The sequence below is a fragment of the Cygnus olor genome, chromosome 4, assembly GCF_009769625.2.
Source record: "Cygnus olor isolate bCygOlo1 chromosome 4, bCygOlo1.pri.v2, whole genome shotgun sequence".
Taxonomy (NCBI): domain Eukaryota; kingdom Metazoa; phylum Chordata; class Aves; order Anseriformes; family Anatidae; genus Cygnus; species Cygnus olor.
Window position 1 is genome coordinate 7,930,949 of NC_049172.1, and position 21,848 is coordinate 7,952,796.

General features: G+C 35.7%; 1 long non-coding RNA gene across 1 annotated transcript in view; it reads left to right on the plus strand.

The window, feature by feature from the left end:
• LOC121070012 overlaps positions 1 to 21,848 on the plus strand; it is a 170,048-nt gene that overhangs the window by 51,477 nt on the left and 96,723 nt on the right. The window contains exon 2 of the long non-coding RNA XR_005819826.1: positions 11,961 to 12,076. This is a non-coding gene — a long non-coding RNA (uncharacterized LOC121070012). The remainder of the gene's footprint in view (positions 1 to 11,960; positions 12,077 to 21,848) is intronic.

A 21,848-nucleotide genomic window follows, 5' to 3' on the forward strand; every position in this document is an offset into this window, starting at 1 on the left:
ACCTCTTTGATAAGGGAAGCTGAAGCCATAGGGTGACCTTTTTCTTCTCAATTTGTAATGCTCATCCTTGTTTCATGCTCCTCATCGTGCATGAAAAATGAGAGGATTTCATCTGCTCCTGGTAGTTCATTTTATTTTTTTTTTGGATGGGGACCTGTTCTGACTTCTCCACAAATGTTCCCTTCATGTTTGAAATCCTATATTCAGGATTTTACTGCTTGCACATGTTCTCCTATTCTCTTTTTTCCAACTACACCTTGAATCTTCATTTGACTGCGTGCAGTTACATGTTGTTTATATGTATATTTGGTTGTATGAGAAAGTGCTCTTAAGGTGATGCTGGTTACTCATTAGCAGTATTACAGATTACTTACATGCTGCCACTAGTTGTTTTAGTCAGCTTAAATTGAGATTCAAGTCAAGCAAGTAACATCCTCTTCAGTTTACTTCTGTCTCTTAGGTGCAGCAAGCCTCTGCATTGGCTACAGCACACTGGGGTACTTTTGTCTTGGAATTGGGGCTCAGATGCTAGGGGGGAGAATTTTCTGCTGGATTAGGTTCCTAATTCAACTCAATAGAATTCCACAGAAACAGGATTTTATTAGAATGATGTATTTAGAGAAGGGGGTTCTGGGTAGATGATTGATAATCTGGAATAAAATAGATATTTTCATTTGTTTTTCCAAAGATATCGTAGTACAGTGTCAAACTTTCTGTGCTCATCTCCACTTAAATGTAGTTTACATGGGAACATCTTCTGGGAGGGAAAACAGTCATGGGCTGTGAGGACTAAGAAGAGCTGGTAGTTAGAATTTTGACATCTGAGCTGGCCATCAACTATTCAAAGTTCTGAATGTAGGTTTTTGGCATTAAATGATTTCCTGCTTTACTTTGTGGAATTCACTGTATGTTTCAGTGGAGTTATCTAACTTCTTTATTTCAGTGAAACGAATTTTAGACTACTGACATCTTATAGGCAGGAAGTGTTAGCTTTCTTTTTTTTTTCTTTTTTAAAAAAAGGCACTGGATCTGTTTTCATTTTCAGCCATGAAAACAAGTTTTCTCAGTGTTTGTCTTATTTTTTGAAGAATTTTTTTCTTAGAATAAAGAGTACAATCTTGAGTTTTTCCCAAATTCTTATGTTCATTATTTAACAAAAAATGGAATAATTAAAAATTGCTGGTAGGAATATGAGCATAAAATTTCATTGTAGCATGATAATACACTTCCTTTATAAGGAAACAGTATATTTACAATTAGCAAGTTGCTCTTAAGGAAGGATAAATGCATTTTATATAACAAATAAGCATGGGAAATAATGTAGTATCATTTTTCATCTAAGTGCAGAACTCACCAATTCCCTTCTAGGCTTGAACAAATATTACATGAGTGAGGGCTCTTGTAAAATGTTATGTTTTGAAATAGATTTCATTAAGGGTTTCTAGTGATAATTTATTTCTTCCTTTATGCCTATGTTTTTTCTCATACTAATAATGGGTAGCTTATTTGCATATAAATAGATTTCAGTATTTGCTGAAGCAGAGACCTAATGTGTTTCTCTTTTATCCATGGACATTGTTAAATAAGATAGAATATTGCAGTGATCAGCAGTCATGAATTGTAATAATTTTCTTGGTCAAAACTCTTTAGAGTGCATCAACTGTGACACTTTCGTAAATACTTCAGAGTTTAGATATTAGTTATAATATCAAAAACATGAAAAATAGTTTGTTTCTACAAAGACGTTTTTCATACTATTTTGGGAATATTTACTGAGAGAAATAAAAACTGGTTGCTCCTATTCTTAATTAATATTTTGGTGTGCTTTCTTTCCATTTCTTATCTAGTAGTTTGTGAATGTTTTTATAATGCAAACGCAACTCTGCAAATGAATATGATTTAGTTGTCTTCTGTTCCTCTGGATTATAAGGATCTCGTGGTTCTAACTGCTTTTCTTTAAATCAGAGGTGAGCATTTAATAGAAGAGTTTCATGCCATCATTCTGACATACTGTAAAATAAATAAATTTGATTTATACTCCATTAAGGATATGTAAAACCAGAGGTTTCTCTTAACACAGATTTATATTAACTACGAACAATGTTTAAATAAGATTTGTTAGTTATTTGATCAGTTTGTGATCTCCAAAAAAACCCTCACAGAACGTGCAAGGCTGCGTTCCAGATTCAGATGTCTTCCAGAAAGAAGAGTGGAATAAGCTGTTTTGTACCACTTTATTACCCCAAATCCATATGTAAAAGAAATTTCTAAGCTTATAGTTCACATGCCACTAGTTATTCATTAGCTTATTCAAATATGCTGCCTCTAAACTAAGTTCTAGCTGCATAGTTCTTTAAAGGACTCAGGGAGAAAGATAAACTTGGTGCGTCAACACATAAATATAGTGTTGCTTCAACACTGTCTGAGCATGCAAACGCCATAATTACATGTATATATCTACCTGATATAAGGAAAAATGAGTGTGAATGTGCTTCTGTATGTGTATGTACATGACTTAATGGTAAATGTGTGTTTAGTGGAATTTTAACATGTCTATAAGTTATTTTTACCAGCAGAGGTCACTCAGTGTAAAGTGAACAAAGGCTTCATCTTCTAAGGAAGACACAAACTTCATCATGTGCTGTGAGACACATGCTGAAAATCATTTGTCTTCAGAAGCACACAGACAGTTTAAACTTGCTTTTCTTTTTTTTTTTCATATCTTTGCTGCTGCATGAGTTGCAACATTTATGGACAGTAAAATGTCAAACATATTAAAAAAACAAAACAAAACTTGTAGCCTCACTGCTGCATTGTAGCTTCACACTACTACACAAAGTAGTCGGTAAAATGTTGGACTGTAAGGCCACTTATTTTTTACTGCAGTTTATAAACCAACACAATACATTTGTAATGTTTGTTTTATATATTACATTACCACAAAGAGATAGCTTTCTATGGGTTTACCTACTTTCCTGAACAAACTCTTATGCATCAGTCTCAGTTATTACTATTTTTTTAAAAGGCCTGTAAAAACTAATAGTTACCTGGAATTTATGATATTATGTACTACTTTTTCCTCTATATGATGACTCTGTAAGTGGTGTTCTCTTAACAGATTTTCTTAGTATGCATATTTAATTATATCTAACACTTTTAGTTACAAAATGTGTTTTTAAAACATTTTGTTCCTACTATCAATGCTGATTTAAAGCAACTTTTGGTATGAAAAAGGATATATTTCCATGTAATTTCAATATAGTGAGTTGTGCAGGTGTAACTGAGAATGTAATGTGGCTTGTGGAATCTTTTTTTTATATGATAATGATGCCAAAAGAGAAAATGTCCATCATGCTGTCAAAGCTCAGAGACTGATAAATATCTTTGAACTCAACAGAAGAAGTTGAAAGGTGATAAAAGTAGAAGCTGATGTTATAGTTACACTCGCTTTTCTAGAAAGAATTTCCTTTAAAACCACCATCAAAATCAAAATAAGAATGAAGAATCAAAGTTATAATACATTGCAGTTGTCAGAAAGGAAACTTGTTAAATATGACATGTCTCTACTGGTTAATGAATGGAAAAGATGGTTCCAGTTGTCAGTCCACCCACAGAAGCTCAGCTATCATATATCTGAAGAAAATATGTAGAGTTCTTAAGGCAACTTTGTGACTGGTTAGAGGACTGTATAAGTCATTTTGGAAGGGTTTGTCCAACTACTTGACATCAGAGTATTCTACACTACCTAGGCCAAATGAGAAAATAAATTATTTCAGTATTATTAATGCTATTTATTTTTTATTTTCTTTTATATTTGAATCCTTATGCCTGTAGTCTAGGGTCTACGTGCTTGCTTTGCGACATTCATAGAATCATAGAATGGTTTGGGTTGGAAAGGACCTTAAAGATGTGAGAAACATCTCAATAATTTTCTTCAGACAGGACCTTCTGTGAAGCTATTTTATTTGTGATTGCAGTGGTGGGCATCCTGCCAATTAGGAGCTCACTGTAGTAAACATATCATAACCTTTTATTCCCTACTACCCGACACCTGATCACCTCCCCTGTTTCCTCATTGGCTGAGTACTACAGGTTTACAAGCTACTCGATGCTCCTCTATACTATGTATGTACAATTTTTTGATTAACCCTTTAATTTCTCCTTTTCCTTTTTTTTTTCCTCTCTTATGTTTTGAGAACGTGTGAGAACAGTGAAACAAACATCACACTGCTCATCCTTTTTTTTTTTTTTTTTTTCCAAGCTTCTACCTTATTTTGGAACAGTGAGGCCTTCTACCGTCCACTTATCTACTTAGCATTTCTCTTTGTTATGACTTAACAACTACCTTAGAATACAGTGTTCCTAACACTACACAGAACACAGAGTCCCTCCCCAGCTTTCCTGTAGGCCCCAATTCTCCACCCTGTCTGTATTTGTACTTGGGATTGCCCTGACTCAGATGCAGGACTTGTACTTGGCCTTGTTGAAACTTCTGAGGTTCTCACAGGCACACCTTTCAAGCTTGGCCAGGTCACACTGGATGGCATCCCATCCCTCCAGAGTGTCAACTGTGCCACACAGCTTAGTGCTCCCTCAGCAAGTTTGACAATGACACCCAATGTCACTGTTCGTGTCACTGACAAAGATATTGACAAGCACTGACCTCAATATTGACTGCTGAGGAATGCCACTCATTACTGATCCCCACCTGGATGTAGACCCGTTGATCACAACCCTTTGAGAGTGACCATCCAGCATATTCCTTACCTGCAGAGTGGTCCATCTATCAACTCCGTGTTTCTCCAATTCACAGAAGTCCGCAGAATTTAACATCATACACAACTGAGATGAAATAAATAAATAAGGTGGAGTTAAGGAATAAACCTAATAAGCTTTTATCTGTATGTATGTCTTGTGGTTTTCTACGGCTTGCATCTTTACCCAGTGTAAAGCAACTTAAGAAAGCCAAAAGAATCATCTGACCTTACAGGTACCTCCTATTTAATTTAAGCCGTTAGATTAAGTCATAAAATAGCTGAGAAAGGTTTTATTACTGGCAAGATTACTTACTTTCCCTTTTATTTGTCCTATTACATTTTTTTTGCTTGCAATTCTTGGTCACAGTTCAAAATTGCTGAAGTTGCAAGCAATTGTAAAGAATAAAATTTTAAGAATCACATAAGTAGATACTTGTACTCCTCTGTATCTGATGAATGTATCTGATATTCCAAGAAGCAAGCAGTGTAGTTCTCAAGTAATTCAGTGTGAAATTTTAGGTATCAGCCCTTTTTGAAACCAGGCAAATACAAATGTATGCATGTACATTATATAATACTTGACAGTTCAGGCACTCTAGAGAAAGGGAAAGGATAATATTCTAAGAAAACTATGGTCTAGAGACATATTCATACAGGTATAATACTGCAATTTCTGGTAAACTTGCATCTCTTGCCTTTTTCAGTAGATAATGCTAAGACTTCTTACATTTGTACTATAGAAACTACTTATTGAATAGTATGATAATTTCTTCATCTCTGCTCTGTGTTGGTGCAACCTAACCTCGAGTACTGTGTGCATTTTGAGTACCACAACATAAGAATCACAGAATGGTTGAGGTTGGAAGGGTTTTGAATATCTCCAGAGAAGGAGACTCCACAGCGTCTCTGGGCAATGTGTTCCAGTGCTCTGTCACCCCCATAGTAAAGAAATTCCCTTTTCTTATTCAGATGGAACTTCCTGTGCTTCAGAAGGACATAAAACTACTTGAGAGCATCCAAGAGATGATGAAGGGTCTGGAGGGGAAGGTATATGAGGAGTGGCTGAGGGGCCCTTGGCCTGTTCACCCCCGAGCAGAGCAGGCTGAGGGGAGGCCTCATGGCGGCCTGCAGCTCCCTCACGAGGGGAGCGGAGGGGCAGGCGCTGAGCTCTGCTCTCTGGGGACAGTGACAGGACCCGAGGGAACGGCATGGAGCTGGGACAGGGGAGGGTCAGGCTGTGTGCTAGGGAAAGGTTCTGCACCCAGAGGGTGGTTGGGCACTGGGACAGGCTCCCCGGGGCAGTGGTCAGGGCACTGACATTTCCAGAGTTCAAGAAGCATTTGGACAACTCTCTCAGGTGTACCGTCTGAGTTTTGGGTAGACCTGTGTGGAGCCAGGAGTTGGACTCAGTGATCCTTTGTGGGTCCCTTTCAACTCGGGATATTCAGTGGTTCTATAACTCTATTCTACTGTACTAAATTCCTTTCTCAAGTACATTTGTTGTTGATGAGCTAATATTTATGAATCAGAAACATGCAAATATTTTATATTAAAAGTAAAAAATCCTAATGTCCTTAATCAAATTAGCCCCATAAAATTCTTTTAATTCATATATATGTGCTGATTAATTCTATCCAACTACAAGTTTTGAATTCCATAAACTGAAAAGTAGTGTTACATAATGCATTTACATGTTCCAGGCACTAACATTAAAACAGAAAAGTGTTTTATTTTCTTTAAAATGTTTCCCAAAGGAGATTCAAGATCCTCTTGAGTTCCTAAGCCTCTGCCTTTGATTTCCCTACCCTTTCTCTGTCTGAACTTAGATCCATTATAATGGCACCCCAACGTGTGTTTCAGTGGTTAAGAAATCAATGAGTTTCACTGGTTTACAAAGACGGTACTGTAGTTTGGTGGATATTGCCTTTCAACTTCTAGAATCTTTCTTCCACTGCTTGCAAAATTGTGCCATGTGGGAAGCTGATCTTGCTGCTATGTTTACAGAAAACAGGGTATGAAATCTCCTGGCTACTGCTGTTTAGAAGCATACACGATGAAAATGTATTTTTATATCTACATTTCCCCACAATTTGTATCTGTGTACATTTAGAGCTTAATGTGCCTCTCCTATGTATTAATAGTTACAACATAATTGGAGTAACTGCAGCCCATAAATATATCCACTTTTACAACCTGAAGAGAGAATAGTAAAAGATGAGCTTTGCAGCCTGGTTAGAGGATTGACAAGTCCAGGCTTCAGAAAAACACTGTTCTTTCAGCAGCTTATACTTATTATGCCTCACATCTTAACCTTAGAGTATTATGTCATAATCTACAAAAAGATCCATTAGATAAACTTATTAAACTTTAACCTTGAATTAAGAAAGTTTACTGGTATATTCACAAATTACAGAATTCTCATCTGTAGAACATAAAAGCTCTTTTACTGCCTCCAGCTTCATCAATAGTAGAAAATCTTATAAAAATTTAATCTTAAAGTGTGAAAAATGTAAATAATTGTTGTAAAGCCCTTGTAGAAATGGAAAGAGAAAACATAAACCTCCGTTTTCTCAGGAAAGGGGAGAGAAATACTTCCCCTACTGACTTCTTTTGCTCAGGCATTTCATAATGTCACAGAACCTGAGATTAGGACAGGGGTAGGGTCCCTCTTGTCTGTTGCTTTGGCCCTGTGTCCAAGGCTTATTTTAAGAGGGACTTAGGCTGCTTTGCATATTGTTGCTCCACTGATAGGAAAGAGGGAAGGAGAGGCTGGAATAGAAGGCAACATTGGTTATTTTATACTCATTAAAGATAAAAAATTATTACACCTAATGCAGCAGGGAACTTTCTTACTGAATTACACATTGTAAAAGATATAGACCATACGTGCAGATGTAGGAACTAAGGCAACTAGTGAGGAGAGAGGCTGCTTGAGTGGAGACATTGCCACACAATATCCATCTATCTATATATATTATTTTTTTGACGGAGAAAGAGCTTTAAATGAAACAGAGCCTTCACCATCTTTGCTGTATTGTATTTTTCTCCTTGTAACTACCGTGAACTCTGACTCTTCTGCTTGCTTGACTTAATCACATGCAGCTGAGACAAATTAAAAACTCTTGTAGATGTAAAAACTGCTCTGTTAACAGTGACAATTTTCTTGAATGAGGAGAACATGGGTAACAGTTAACAGTCTTTTCTCTAATAGGGTGGTAGTTAAAAATAAAGTAATCTTTAAATTCCAAAAGTGGATGTTTTTTCCACAGCTGAGCAGCATTTGTTCAGCTATGTAGGCTCTCATTTGAAAGGTGGGGAAAAAAAAACTATGGTCAGTTGGTTTGGTGAGGAGGGTGACCTGGGAACATGAATCATAATAATTCTATTTACAGGTCCAAACTGAACTAGGAACCTGCTGTGTTATTTTCTGAACTGTTGTTCAAGGGATTCATTTCATTATTGTCCACTGATGTTTTGTTTTGAACAAATCATCTATGTAGATGAAGAGATTAATATAGCCCAACTGCACCCTAACAAAATAATTCCGGTTTAAGTATTTAAAATTATTTATCTGCCCTTTTTTTTTTTTTTTTTTTTTTAAATATGTCAAATTGTGGAGGAGTCTCTCTCTCTCTCTCCCTCTTTTTTTTTTTTTTTTTTTTTTTTTGGTAAAGATTTTGGAGTTGTTTCATATTCAACTTGCTTGAAATCTCCAGCAATTTTTCCTCTAACACTGATTTTTAATAGCTCTGGAACAATTAATGTGATTTTCTTATTATAAACAAAGGTCAGATCGCACAAATCCAGCAAAGTCTGATACAAAATCTTGTGTACATGCTCCTATGCAATATTTTTCTTAGCATATTTCATGTTTTATTGAAGTGTAGATTAGTTACTAATAAGTTGTTATTTTGTGTTCTTCTCTTTTTATCCAACTCCTCTCTGACAGAATTATTGGAAGAATAATAAAACTCCTGCTTCTTAGATGGAATATATTATTTCCATTATATGTACATTTTCCCATTTCTTGTTGCTACATCAGAGTTCAGGGAAAAGAAGATCAGAATATATCAGAAACTTTACTTTACAAAACTCCTATATGAAATTCCATTTTCCACTCTATTATGTGTCCTCTAGTAAACTTTTTTATGCCGTAGCATTCATTCACGGTAGTTTTTTCTAGGTTTTATAAAATATTGCAAAAGAAACAGTAAAGTAGAGGAACAAGTGAATAATGTGTGGATGACAAATTCTTTCCTCATTGCAAAGACAAATCCATGCTTCTAATCTAGGTTGGATTTAAAATCTTTTATTTGCAAAGAGCAATTCTCCAGACCTCTTCTAATGTGGTAGAATGCTCAGACGGAGAAGCCAGAAGCAGATTTTCATTTTAAATTACCCATTCCTCATGTTCTCTGCTGTTTTTGCCCTGTAGCATTGGTTGACATTTCATGGAGAGTGAGCTACCATATGGCTGGAAAATATAGAATTATAAGAATCACCTGCTTTTGATTTTTCCTATTATATACCAATCGGGATGCAGACATACCTTTCATAGGTATTTGATTTCTAATGAGAAGTTTTTATTCTTCATTGACCTGTGATTAAAGTGTGGCATTTTAGTAAATAAACAGAAGATACTTTCTACATAATTCAACTCGGAAGTTATGCCTGAGAGGCTATGCAGGTCTTTGACCTGTATCTTGTGAGTGGCAGCATACATAATAGAGAATATATTCTTAAACAAAAACTGCAGAGTACAGAAACATTTTAATGCTTAATGTTTTAAAGCAACTATAATGTAGGAAGAGAGAAAGATAATGTCAAGCAGCTTGTCAAATGATATCTTTATCACCCAATACAGACAGAGTTATCTAAAATATAATAAAGTTAAATCCAGAAAATAATTCTTTATATACACGAATATACATGCTTTGAGAAAGGTTTTTTTTAATAGTAAGCTCATGACAAATGCTAAGAGCAGAAAACCTGTTAGGCTTAACCTAAACCTGTTAGGTTAAACCTACAGCTAAATTATTTTTGCAAGTGATTCACTAGAAAATGAGTATTCATGTTCTACGAACTTAAGTAGATCTTGATCCCAAGATGATGTGTATTTGTCTTTCAGTTCAGATTAACCTTGGTCTAGACACAGTTCCTAGATAAATATGATTCTGATCCTGTTCTGATAGACTTAGTTGTTTGATTGAGCCCTGCATCCAGTCATTTCTAGGCCACTGTCTACGAAAAATACTCTATTTTCTATTTTTTTTTTTAATTTTATTATTTTTTAATCACAGCATTGCCTGGGAGCAGTGATCAAGGCTCTGTTGTGCTAGTTGCTGTACAAATACACAAGATCACTGAGAACACAAATGTGATACATCTGGGCTTGGGTAAAGATAAGAGAATAAAAGGGAAAATACATTCACACTGAAAGTCCAGAGAGATACTGCAAAGTGAAAATTAGAAAAGGATGATTTCCCATCTAGTGTTCCTTATGTAGCGATCTTCCAGTTTTATGGTTAAAATTAAATTAATCGTGAAGCTCCTGTCTTCCATTAACTGCTGTGTCACTGTAAGAAAATCTACTCATGCCACAGTAAAGGCAGAAACAGTTATAAAGAAATATAGCATGAACTGTCTAGCATTTATGCTAGGCAACATAGTATTACAGTAGGAAAGGGAGCGTATGACTCAGCTTCTATCCAGATGTACTCGTAAACAGATTGAATATTTCTCAGAAGCTGGAAGGCAACAGAGTGCATGCACTAAACCAAGTATGAGAATACACTAGAATAGTTCAGTTGGAAGGTACCTACAAAGATCAAGTCCAACTGCCCGACCACTTCAGGGCTAACTAAAAGTTAAAGCATATTAATGAGGGCATTATCCAAGTGCCTCTTGATCACCAGCAGGCATGGTGGTAACAGCCACCTCTCTAGGAAGCCTGTTCCAGTGTTTGACCACCCTCTCAGTAAAGAAATTTTTCCTGATGTCCAGCCTGAACCTCCATTGTGGTTCAGCTTTGTGTTCCTGCATGTCCTGTAATCGGTTATCAGGGAGAAGAGACCAGCACCTGCCTCACTGTTTCCTCTTCTCAGGAAGTTGCAGAGAGCAATGAGGTTGCCTCTCAGCCTCCTTTTCTCCAGACTGGATAACCCAAGTGTCCTCAGCCTTCCCTGAGGAAGAAAAACTTCCTGTGAAAATGGGTGTTGTTTAGCTTCCAGATAAGAAGAATCTAAGGTGGTGGTGATATGTATTTTTCTTTATTTTTTATTTTTTTAAAGGAAAGATGAATCTATATGCAGAATCAGAAGTTTTCCCAAATGATATGATAGTAATAGAAACATTTTCTTAGGTATTCAAAGCATTTTGGACAAAATAGCAATAAAATCACAAATACAAAGTAAGGAAATGTTCCTACTCCCAGCAGTGGTGCTTTCCAAAGTCACTGTAGGCACATAGAGATGCTGTGCTTATTTTCATATATTCATTTTATCATACTTTATGAGGCCTTAAGTAACCTAATAAACCAGTATGATTAAGCAGGGAGAAATTTAATGAGGGTAAAATGGCAGAAATTCTCCTAGACAAGACTTGGAGGCTTCACTGATCTAAGAAAGATTAGGTGCTGTTAAAACAGTCTGTTTTTCTCAGATGTGCAATGCTGGATTATTCTATAAGGATGGAGCTGCATTTGTATTGATTACCTTTTTGTAAGTGAAGAGAAACCAGAAAGAAAAAAAGTATTAAGTTTCCAGTGTGATTCTCCAAACTCATCATACCTGATGCCCTGTCTAGATATTGCCTGGTTGCTACTGTTTTATTATAGTCAAATTTGGTCCCATCTATGGTAGCTGATTTGTTGCTAGAAATGCAAAAGCCCCTGTAGAATGGAGACTGGGTGAGCACTTCCCACCTCATAATTCTTCTAAAACAGAGCTAAGCCATTTTGCCGAGATGGTGGAAATATGTTGGTACTACGTCATAGTAGCCTCTTCTAGAAGATTTAAATGCATGATCTTTTGGTACTATTGCAAACATTTTTAAAAGTTCAAATATCCTACTAACTCATTTTCCCCCCAAAATATAGTAAGAAGTGTGTCTGCATACATAATTAGACGAAGAAATGATTCAGTCCTTTTTTAAAAAAGGGTATTCATTTAATAATTTCATTCTTCCTCCTCTCTAATTTTGTAGGTCCTGGAGCATACAATTCCGTGATGAAGTCAGATTCCCACATATCTGCATTCGATTCCAAAGTGGAGCATTTTAACGAACCAAAAGAGACCATCCCTGGCCCTGGAGCATATCAGGTATGTCAGTACTGTCATTATTAGGAATGTGTTAGGTCTGACTTTATCTGAACACAACTAGACTGATAGTTCCATCCTCCGAATTTTCCTTATACAAATGTAAGCCAACACCATGGACTCAGACAATATGTAGATGCAATAGCATCATACCAAGGAGTTTGTTATAAGTAATGGTTTATATAATGATGCATCCTCAAAAAAGCACATAGGATGTTATGATCTGTAGAAACCTAGGTCTTCAGTGACCTTTATTTTAAAAAAAAACACCTTTGTAGCTGCAGACATTTGAAACACTTCAGAATATAAGGTTGTCTGCAGTTCTATGAAATGCTTTTAAAACATACAACTTCAGAAATATTTTATAGTTATGAAAAATACAAAATTTCTTTCAGCTAGAGATAATGGATTTTAGGATTTTTTATTTTATTTTGTAAACTTATTTATAAAATAAAATCACTTAACTTGCCTGTGCTCTATTGGATACTTTAATTTAAAGTGTAATTAAAAATAATGAGCAGATAGGCATTTGCTTCATTTTAAATGCTGCTTCTTTTTTACCAGGCAGTATGGGAGTGAGACTTTCAGTCCCTTTGTTAGCAGATCTGTGTGAAATTTGTTTATGTTCCAGATGGCAATTTTGTTTATTTTCTTGAATGTGGAACAATTCTAGCCTTCAGTAGGGGCAGCACTAATCTGATCTTAGTTTTGTCATCTGATTTTGCTGAAGTGGTAGAATTTGGAGATGTTTAACAAACATGGAAACCAGTGTGCTAAGCTGCATGTATTCAAGCAAGACTATGATATAAAATACTTTTATTTTTCTTATAAATATTATTGCTATGTATAATATATTTATAGACACAGTCAGAACTGCTGGGTCCACATTGTGAGAAGATTAGAAATACACTTCTTTCTAGCCTTGCTGACTAATGTAGTAGCTTTCACATGTGAAAATTAGACTTATATTAGGCAAATGTTCCAAGTAAATTGGTATAGTGTTTGCAGTTAATTTGAGAGTAAAAGAGGAAGCCTACTTCTTTGGGAAATTTTACTGAGTGATTTGTAAACCTAAAAACAAATGTGTAAGAACTGTTCTGGCCTTTCCACTTATTAAGTGTCTTCTTTTCATGCGAGATAATATAAGTGACAGAAATTTTTGGATGAGTTAATCTCAGTTGAGTTGAAATTATACCTGAATCTTAAATTGCATATAGTTTTACGTCCTACGTTCACCAGAGTATAGTAAGATTGATTCTGGTTAATACAACATTGCAGATAATACAAAAGTCATGTATACCTTGTGTCACAGAAAGCAACATAGTTCATAAAACTCAGTATCATAATTACTATTTCTAGATCTAAATGGTGCAACATCAAACTTCTTGGAGTCCTATTTCCTTTTCAAGTATAATGGCAATGGTCACTTACTATACTAATTTTTTTTTTACTTGTACAGTTTATAAATTACATTACTGGGTAAGTTTATTTCTTTAAGAATAATTTACATATTTAATTGTATTTGTAGGCAAGATGATAGGTAGCATTTACATCATCTCCTTGTTGTTCTAACTCCGATTTGCTTTAACTAAGAACACTGCTATATTTGGTAGTAGAGCCTCGGAGAAAGGCTAGATTTCTTTAGGAAACTTGCTGTTTACTGTACAAGGTTACACTCAGCTTGCAAGACCTGAGAAACTTCACTGATGCACAAGAAAAATGTATGAACGAAGAATCTCTCAGGTCATACAGTGTCATACATTTCTCAAAAAGTCCATAGGGAGTAAGAAAGAGTAAGATAACCCTTTGGGAGATATAGTTAAACTTCAGTAAGTGGAGATTAATCTAGCATTCTTTTCATCCAAATACTAAATATGAAAATTAAATGTTTATGGTAGTTTACCTTAGTGTAAACATCATTCAGAAGATGTCCGAGCAGTTTGTCCTTATAAGAGAAAGGAACAGTATGTTACCTGTTAATGTTGCTCACATAGTCCTTGCAATTCAGGCATAACTTCTCCTTTGCTGGGTTAAATCAGCAGATGATCTGAGATTCCAGTAGGCATGCTTGGCTCTCAGAGTGGGTCCAATACATACTTTTGTATATGTCACCAATCCCCCTTGAGCTTGAAAGTCATGCTTACCTTTGTACTCTTCTCCTTTCCTGGCTTGTATGTTGCATTGTCCTGTGTATCTGTATACTTATGATCTTGCTCAGGTATTTATTGTACAGGTGGCAGGAACAGCTGTTTAAGAAAGACGGACAGTCACAACTGTCAGAGTAAGAGCTCTCTAAGTGAGGGCATTTGAGAAGGGAAACTGGCATAACTGACTAGGAGAGACTGAGTGTTTCAGATTACTAAAAGGAAAAAACAAAACAAAACAAAAAAACAACCACCACATTTGTTTACATGTTGCCTTAATAAGCTTCTAAGGGATGAATTGCAGGCTGAATGACTATTTGTTTCAATGGATTCCTGGCAGAACAAGCTTTTTGTCTGTTCCAGGGCTTTCTTAGCTCACAATGAATAAATGTTATTTTTCAGCTGCTTCGGAGGCTTTCTGCTAACAGAAAAACACTTTTTACTTATTTTAAAGAATAGTGGATGTAAATAGAGAATTTAATGAGAAGCTTTTTAACTCAAATCAATACTGTAGCACTGTTGACTTCAGCAAAGCTATCTTGTTTTAGGCTAACTGGATGCTTGATGTTATATTTCTGTTTTAAACTTTTCTGAGGTTATCTACACATTTGTTCTGTCATTATTTTTCTATCTAAGTGCTCATCCCCTTGCCATGTCAAAAAATTAATGACATATACAGAATACACACAGATTCTTTGGCAAGTCTTTCATCCTAATTTGTAAATATTTTTACATTTTATTAAAAAAAGCCTTCAAAACTCCTCATGGCAATTTAAATGAAATAGTTTGTTTCCTCCATCTAAATTACCCAGTAATTAACCTTAGTACCTTCATCTAGATTGCAAGTCTGCTGGAGTTCATCAAGATCTTCTGATTGATTTCTCTGCATTGATTGGTTAGGATCACTGACTTCAAGGATATGTAAAGACGTGTAATGCTGTAAACCAGAAGTATTCAACATGTATGCTCTGTTCATCATTTGTTTTCTTTAGCATAGACAGTTAAAAATAGCAATAACTGTAGTAATTGTAATGCAAAATTACACATATTGTAAAGTACAATATGACAGCAGAACGAAATTGTTTGTGGAGTCGATAGCCATGACTTAGTTTTAAGTATACAGAGCCTCTTATTCAAAACTCTGCTAGAATTTAATGTACTCTAAAAGATTCATTGGTCCTATAATTCTTTGAGATAACTCTGTTGGGAGAAAAAGCATTAGAAAGAGAGAAAAACCTCATGCAAGCCACTTAGTTCTGTGGCTGAAGAAGGCAAATGGAGCCTGTCATATGTGTGTAGAGCTCAGTGTAAATCTGTATCTTTCATTGCGTGTGAATATCATGGATGCGACATTGCTCATGATTAAGGTGTAAGAGGACATCAAGAATGAAACAGAATTGAAATTCCTATGTAACTTAATTTAATAATTTCCTATTCTTTCCTCTTGTAATCTTCAAACCTTACATGTAATAATTTGAAGCAGAAGAACATGTTATGTACTATGCATAAAGAAGGATTTTTTTTTACAGTTTTATCAATAACTTTAACAGTGACCTTTTCACAAGTACAGGGTACTCTTTGACAAAGTAAGCAAATAAAGTAGACGTTCCTATCTTTGAGAGAGAGAGAGAGAGAGAGAGAGAGAGAGAGAGAGAGAGAGAGAAAGAAGGGGGGGAGGTACATGTTCAGTTGCTCATTGGAAATTTGGGAAGCATTTTTTGTTGACCCGAGGGAAGCATACATGTAGCTTAATTATGTACTGCACATACCATTAATATTCTTTGTGCAAATCAGAGAACTCTTAAACTTTTACAGCGGCATCCATAACGTTTACAGAGCTAACCAGCAGCAGTAATACAATCACTCTGCATATGCTCATTTTTTCAGAACAAAGAGTGCCCTCCTTTTATTTAAATGAAAGAAATCAATGTGAGTTTTCCCCACTTTAAGGGGAGAATTGCATTGAGTAAGTTTTCAAAGACCTATGCAGGGTTGGGGAGGTGTTCTTTTATGTTCTGTTTTAATGGAAGTTCCATAGTAATTCCCTTTAATTTGATAGTGTACACAAGACTTTTATCCTGTTCTAAGAAATCCAACTATTTGTATCTTGTCCTTAATTAATGTTTGCATTTAAGTGCCACTTCTGAAAAAAAAAAAGTGTATTTACTTAAGTGCCCATGTTTAGATTTATCAAAGTGTATTTATGCACAATTTAAACAAGGCAAATGCAAAAACCCCAAACAACAAAGCAGAAGTATACTACAAATTCTCTATCCTTTATTAACTATTTTACATAATGATTGTAAAGAACGTAATTGAATATGCTTGACAAACCTGATATTAATTATTCTACTGATTAGCATTGGGATAACCTTTGGCTCATAAAATACTTCTAGAGAAGCAATAGTTGTCTTTATGAATGCATAAAATTTGATTACATGTAAGCAATTTCTAGTAATATTCAGAGGAATGGATACACTGAAATAATTTATGAGGATTTCCTTTTTGTGTTTGTTTGTTGATATGTATTGCAAAAAAAGTACAAGCATAAACATTATAGTACTCAAAATTAAGATTGGCTCATTGAAATTCTAGGATAATGAGAATTAATAGGGAAAGCAAACAATCAAGACACGGGTCTTTGGGGAAAAAAAAGGCATGTATCACATTGAAAATATATTTATTAATTTGAACACGGGGAGGAGTAAAACGAATATAATATGAAGGAAAAAATTGTTTTTTAAACAAGTATGACTCTAGGAGGAATGCAGATTTGCAGATTTAAAAATTATACATGATGAGTCAAATGTTTGGAAGCATTTTATTTTATTTTATTTTATTATTTTATTTTATTTATTTTTTACCTTGGTGAAGATTAGTGCTATTACAAATAACATGTTTTCAAGAAACCATCTGTGAGTGGGGCCTGGAGAAAGAGAGAAATGGGAAACACAGAGATATCTGTTGTTGTAGGCTTACGGTTTTAGCTGAACACATTTGAATTGATCAGTTCATGTAGGAATGAGGTAGAGACAGAGAAAAGTGAGGACTGATGGAGAACCTACCTTGGAGAGCTGAGAGGAAAGAACATCTTGCTAACTGCTGTGAAAGAGCATAGCAAAGATGCAGAGTACCCGATCGTTTATTTCACTATAAAGAGTCTAGAAGTCAGGAGACTGCAACCCAAATTGATACAAAAATAGTTTCTAAAACCAAATTTTTTTTAGTTTCTATTAATTTAAAATTTACAAATAGTTTCTTTTAGAAAACTATCTGTTTCTAAAAGAAACTATCTGCAAATCGTCTATATACAATATCTATATCTATATCTAGTTTGAAACCTCTTTAATGTTTCTGTATTGAATATCCATATTAGTATAAAGTATTATCTGTTTTATGGTAGATAAATGATTCTTGAAATAATTAAAAGAAACAGAAATTCTTGAAAACTACATACAGCCATCTTATTCTTGTGACCATGATGGGCCTTGTATCAGGAATAGCGCAGCCAGCAGGACCAGGGAGGTGATTGTCCCCCTGTACTCTGCTCTGGCAAGGCCGCACCTCGAGTACTGTGTTCAGCTTTGGGCCCCTCAGTACAAGAAGGACATCGAGGCCCTGGAGCGTGTCCAGAGCAGGGCTACGAAGCTGGTGAAGGGCCTGGAGCCCAAGTCCTGTGAGGAGCTGCTGAGGGAGCTGGGGTTGTTTAGTCTGGGGAAGAGGAGGCTCAGGGGAGACCACATTGCTCTCTACTGCTACATGAAAGGAAGGTGTGGGAGCTGGGGGTCAGCCTCTTCTCGCATGTAACTTGTGATAGGACTACAGGGAATGGCCTCAAGTTGCACCAGGGGAGGTTTAGGTTGGAAATGAGGAGAAATTTCTTCTCGGAAAGAGTGGTTAGGCATTGGGTCAGGTTGCCAAGGGAGGTGGTGGAATCACTGTCCCTGGGGGTGTTTAAGAAAAGGTTGGACATGGTATTTAGGGACATGGTTTAGTGAGTAACATTGGTGGTTGTGGGATGGATGGAACAGATATCTTGAAGGTTTCTTCCAACCTTAATGATTCTATGATATATGTATTTCATCTATACCTGTTAAAAACACCACCACCACCAAGCCAACAAAACCCACTAAAGCCCCTAAAGATTGAGAAGTTTCAGGATGGAAGAATCTCTACATCTTGCTTGTTAAGTGGTTAATAAAATGCAGACTAGGTGGAAGCAAGTGGGTTGTGCCAACAAAATGTGGATAATGTTTCAGCCAGTAGGGATAATTGGCCATACTGGTTCAGACCAGTGGTCCATGCTGCTGAGTACCCTTTCTCTGGCAAGGATAAAATACAAAGATAGCTTTGACTTAGCTTTAAAGGCATGGGGTGAGCTCCTTAGCTTTCTCTCTCTGTAACTCTGATTTGGTGTCAGAAATGGAAATGGCCTGGGAAGGGGGGAACAATGGTCTGAGGACAATCAAGGGAAGCACTGGATAGACAGGGAAAGAAACTATATGGCATGAAAGACCCGGTTGCATAGTTATAGCATGGAGCCTGAAAGAGAGTGTCCTTACAGAACTGTAACTGCATGTTTGCCTTGTAACTGCATGCATTCATATATGTTATATGGGTATCAGAGTTAACTTTTGTTTTTAAAAGTGCAGGTCTCCCATGTGTTATTTTAGTATTAGTTGATCCATGTAAAAATACTTGATCTGTGATACTATTTATAGTTGAATATTACTTTAAATGCTGTAGTGCTTTTTAAAAAAGACTCTTTAAATAAGAATACTTAGAGGCTTTTACTCTGTTGTCTTTAGTTTCCTTGGTAACTGGACATTTTTAGTTATTTACATGTTTTCTCCTGTTACTTAAGCAGGCTTTTGTATTTTTACTTTTGTATTGTAGAATAGCAAAAAAATAAGGCAATCAGCAAAAGCATCACACTAGCATTATTTTTCATTAGAAAAGAACCTTTACTTTTTTTTTGACATACTACAATAGACTTTCAGGCTGTATTTAAAACAAGACCACAAAATAAGATCTTACATAAATAAAAACTTGTTCATTTATGCAGAAGATTTTTAAATGCTTTAAAGATACTTCGTGAATAAAAGGATTTTGTTTATTGCACATCATCCAACACTGAAGTACTGTTGTTTCTTTTGCACAGAACATGTATGCCTTTAACAAATACATTAGAAGTGGTATACATTAACTATGTGGTATAGAACAATAAAACACATTAACTAAATGTGGTTTATTCACTGCAACTGCAAGGATAATTCAGAGGAAATATATTGCTGGCTGTTTAACATGGAATTTATTTGGGATATCAGGGTGCAAATCATAGCTCTTACTCAAGAGACAATCTTTTTTTGTAGTCTAACAGTATAAGAAATATATTTCAAGCTACCACTGGAATATTAATACATATTGTTGGGTACCTGATTTTGCTTTTTATTTGACTTCCAATATGGCATAGTAAATCTGATCCTAGTGCTTTACTGTTCATCTTGTTGGAACCAAAAGCTATGTGGTGTATCTCTCAGTACTGTGCTGTAGATCTGCTTTAGGCTGATTCAGAAAGAGAAAAGGAAATTGATATGAAATATCTCTTCCTGCAGCACTTGGCTGAAAGTGCCAGTTTTCAGCTAAAGCTTGTATTCCTGCAGAATTATATTACAAAGTTGGTAGCTGCAGATATAAAGAAGCATAGTCTTAAAAGTTTTATTTTCTGCTCTCTTTGGTATGAAACTGTTAAAATTATACAGTATTGGAAAATGCATGCCTTCACATTAGAGCTAGGCTCCTGTGATGCTGTATTGTGTACTTATTGTCACCTGCAAAGGGCAGGCTGTGAGGTCAGATTGTGCTGGAACTAATGATTATGGAGGAGTTGCACTTTGTGGACTTTAAAAAATGGCCAGCAAGTTTTAATGGCATTCAGTGCATAATCTCTACATTTTAAATAAATTCAAAATAGCATTTCCAGTCCATCATTATGTTTAATTAGATTCACAACAGACAGTTTTCCACAGCAGATAAACTCCATAATCTGGTGACATTTTAGCTTTTGTACTGTTGGGAGATTAGATTGCTCCAGTGAAGGGCTGTGATTTCCTCAATAGAAATTATGTAATCAATTGATTTTGGCCTCAAATTACTTTGAATAAGGACTACAACAATGACTGTATTGTGCTGTATTGAGATTTTAAAGATGTGGGGTAGCTGCTGAGACTCAGGAGAATAAGACAACTGGCAGATCACCTACACCAGCTGAAAGTCCATGTGTCATGCAAGTGAGTAATATGTAATGTGATTCACCGTTATACTGGATATGCTGCAGAGGGTATAAATGAATAGACATGGTGATTGGTGCTGCCTTGTGTTATTCATGGAGCTAAAACTGCTTTGCTAAAGTCTGCACTCCTGTTTCCCCTGTAGGAATGGATGTACTGGGTTAGATCAAAGGTTTGTAGCCCAGCATCCCTTCTCCAGTAGTTGTTAAATACAGGTAATCTAAGGAAATGTGTAAACTTGTGACAAGTAAAGAGCAGCACTGGTATAAATGGCTCTCCTGGCATCCAATCATTTGCATCTCAAGGAGATTGGAAGTCTATTTCTATGCATTTCTTGAAGTAAAACTGAAATGAGTTTCTCTTACATGAGGTTGTCTAACCTTGCTTTAAACCTGTGTGAACTTCTTGCAACTATGACATCTAGCAGCAGGGAGTTCTGCAGGTTAACAATGTTATGTGAACAGTTTCCTTTTTTAGTCCTTTTGAAATTTGTTAGCTTTTTTTTTTTTTTTTAAGAAAAAATCCTTTATTATTAAAAAAAAAAAATTGCCGCTCCCTACCTAGTCTCTGCATGCCTCTCATAATTTATAGACCTCTGTTACAGCACTGCCCCTCATATATGTATATATGTTTTTCTTTACGTAGATGAGTCCTACCACACTTAACTATGCTTGTTACATGCCTTTGGTCACCTTTGCTGCACTCCTGAAATTCTTCCAGGTCTGTGTCTCAGTAATTCTGAAATACAATGGACCGTAGTCTGTCCTGCTGCAGAGCGTGCTCATAAATGTAATTTAATCTTCTAGGCCATGTGGTATTGCAGTTGGCAGGATGTGCTTGGGAAGCTTTGTGGACATCTGTCTCTGTAGTACTAACCTGTTTCAGTACTAGCTTCAGAGCTGCACATGATTTTCAGAGCTGGGACTCTATCATAGCAAAACTGTCACGGATCTGCTGTCACAAAAGAAGTGGGATGACTGCTTTGCAAATCTGAGGTCTTTCCATGAGTTTGAAATGGGACATAGTGCAGTTACTGTTGATAATGTGACAAGAAAACCTTAACACCAAATTCACTTGGTTTCTAATCCACAATATAACAATACAAAAGAGAAATCAGTGGGTTGGAGAAATATTTACAGAATATACTTCTTTTTTCTTTTTTTTTGAGATACCGAATTACCATATTTCTCACCATCTTTTCTATGGCCAAAACACTGCTTATAACAATACACTGTTGAAATTATACTGTAACTTATAAATGGGACAAAATTAACCATAGTATTATTATACTCCAGTCATCATTTGTTGTTTTTCATGATTAAATTGGTCTCATAACTATAA